The sequence below is a fragment of the Myxocyprinus asiaticus genome, chromosome 9, assembly GCF_019703515.2.
Source record: "Myxocyprinus asiaticus isolate MX2 ecotype Aquarium Trade chromosome 9, UBuf_Myxa_2, whole genome shotgun sequence".
Classification (NCBI taxonomy): Eukaryota; Metazoa; Chordata; class Actinopteri; order Cypriniformes; family Catostomidae; genus Myxocyprinus; species Myxocyprinus asiaticus.
The window spans coordinates 9,950,256-9,953,347 of record NC_059352.1 but is presented as its reverse complement, the minus strand read 5'-3'; positions in this window follow the sequence as shown (position 1 = coordinate 9,953,347).

The window sequence follows — 3,092 nt, the reverse complement described above, 5'->3', positions numbered from 1 at the left end:
CATGGTGGTGTTTCTTTCTTTGTCAATGTCGCCTTTGCCTACTAAGGTACTTTTTTTCTCTGCTCTGAAAAATTTGTATCGAGTAATTGCACTTACTGGTAAGCATAATACGGAGGTTGTATTTTCATAAAAAAAAATTTACTCCACTGATGTTTAGGGTTGGGGTTTGGGTTAGGGAGTAGAGTTATTAAAATATACATTCCTACTGACTGCGTTACATAATTTACAACTAAAATACTACTCACTTTTGGTGCCCCTACTGTTGACAAATTCACAGCAATAATAAAAAATGTCTTTATAATAAATAAAACTGACTTATCCAAGAGATTTACTAATAGCAATTTTACGAAGAAGAGTTGTGGAGACAATTGTATCCAGTAACCAAATTTCTTGCAATCCATACAGTTTTACATAAACTGACATTTTGTCAGTGAGTAATTTTATCCAAAATGACTTCCTGTACAGTAGTCACATTGCAAGTTCCACTAGAGAAACTTTAGAACTTTACCCAAGGGCATAACAGTGGCAGTCCAAAATAATCTCTCCAAACACATGGATAGACTCGACTCACCCTTCAGGGATCTGAGTGCACCAACGGTTAAGAGGCAAGCTGTTTAACCACAATTTAAGTGTTTTCTAAGGTCGTCCTAGGACTCCTGACAAGTATTTAACTTCCCAGATTAAGAACGAGCAATCTCTAATGAGAGAAGAATTAATGACAACAAATTTTAGTTTCTCCGGAAGGCTCTTCTGAAGAACATTTGCCTGAAATGCCTTCAAATTCCCTTTAAAAAAAAAAAAAAAGAAAAAAAAAAATCCACTTATCATAGCAGATGCCTGACATCTGCAGAATTTATCAAATACTTGCCTCCCCTCCCCCCAATTTGGTTTTGGTTACATGACTTTGCTATGTCCCAATTTTAGAACTGTAACATAAAAGCAAGCAAGTCATTCATCTCCTGCAGGCGAGTCCTTAGGTCAAAACATTCGGGGCTCGAGCCGATTATGATTTTATTCCAGCCCTGAATGTTTTTGTTTGGAATTGAACTGAAGTTGAACTGAAGTTAAGTTTTTCTGCAAATTGTATGATATTCATCTGCCGTTTGGTGCATTATACGTGCTTAATATGCTTCCTAATCTGAAACATACGCAATTCAAGCCTGGTTTTCGCATGAGTGTTGCGCAAACCATCACAAAACCATTCACGTGAAGCTGCCAGGCACCGATAGGATGAATTTAAAATAAATTTTGTGTAATAAACCCGCCCCTGCTGATGAGATAAAGACTAAAGACTAGCTACATTGATCTAACTACAGTAATATGGAGCCATCCATGGTCTTACCTTCCTATGGTATTGCAGTTTAAATATAAGGGAAAGTAAAGGGGCTTTAAAGCCTGGACGTCCAAGAAAAAATCTGGAAATAAAATAAGTTTTCTTATGGTTAGATACTAGCCCCTGATATTTTTGGCCTAAGCCCCTGATGTTTTCAAATCCTAGAGACGCCCCTGATCTCCCGTGATTAAACCCTGCAAGCATCTAATTAAATCCAGCCACAATATCCAGCAATTGAGATTTTGATTCTATTAATTTTATCCAAAAGAAGACTCACCCTAGCAAGAAGAATATGCAAGCATAGAATATACAATATAGACTTTGCTATATAGACAATATAGATGTCAGTAAAATACCAGCATACAGCATATTTACATCACCCTTGAATGATAAACACTTAGCTTATGCTCTTTGTAATAAATACTAAAAGTAATTAATATTGCATTTTGCAGTTATTTTAATTGGATAAAGGTGCTATTTGAGATTTAAACAGCAGGGAGCAGCACTGTGTCCTCTTTTTTTAAATTTAGCTAATAAAAACAGGCCACATAAGAATTGCAGTATAGAACGCTTGTTTAAATTTTACATATACTTGCATATAATAAAAAATAAAATAAAAAAAATCTTAGACATACTTCATCTCACACTTTATTTAAAATTTTTATTTTTTAAAACATTTTTTTTTAATTTATTCATTTATTGCCTTTAAAAATTATAAAAACTCTGCTAGTGATTCCAGATGCAAAATCTACTTTCAATAAATGTTGTAAATAAGGCTAATTACACAAAAGATGTTTTCAATCTTCCCTTAAAGAGAGAGAAGGGCGTTTCCACAGTCAACTGCATGATCCAACACCCTAATCGTTAAACTTCTCAAATGGATTTTTGATGTTTTTATACTACTAAATGCACTTTGGCTAGTGTCTTGATTTGTTGAGCCTGGAAAATATGCATTAACATAACACAGGAAACTACAACAACAGACACTTCATTGCATTGACCTACTGCTGGGCTTCTATCTAAAACTCCATTATAATTTGAAAAAGGGCAATTTCTCATTCACTGTCAGCTTTAAATGCATTTGCCATGTTTTCAGATAACACTTAACACAGATAACGCAAAACCTCTACATGTTAACAGGATAGTGCATCATGAACTAACAGTAAACAATGATTTTTACAGCATTTATAATGTTCATATATAATATTGCTCATGTTAGTTCATGATGTATTGTGTTAAATATAGCAACTATTGTGTTAACAAATGTTAACATATACAACCCTTTTGTAAAGTGTTACCAATCTTTTGGAAACATCCAAATGTTACTTTTTCTCTTAAGTGCTTTAGATAGACAACTGATTTTATGCAATTTAGAATTGTCAAACACATGTTGCAAGATATCTACACTCAAATACAGTGTTTTTTCCTTTGTCTTAGGATGATAGTTTAATGAATGAGATAACATGTTTTTGAATACGTGAAGTCATCTCAGAATGCCATCAACAGTGTGGATAAATTTGCATAGTTTTTAACATATTTACTTCCTTTAAAAGATGAAAACGTGCAATTTAAGCCACTCAAAATAAAAACATCATACTCCTTAATTACAACCCAGCTCATGGGAGTAGAGAATAGAATAGAAAAGAGAGGAGCAGAGAGAGAGCGAGAGAGAAAGAGAGAGAGAGAGAGAGAGGGGGGAAGGGGTACTCATGAATCTGTAAGAGGACAGGCATCGCTTTATCCCTCAGTGTGACACTCA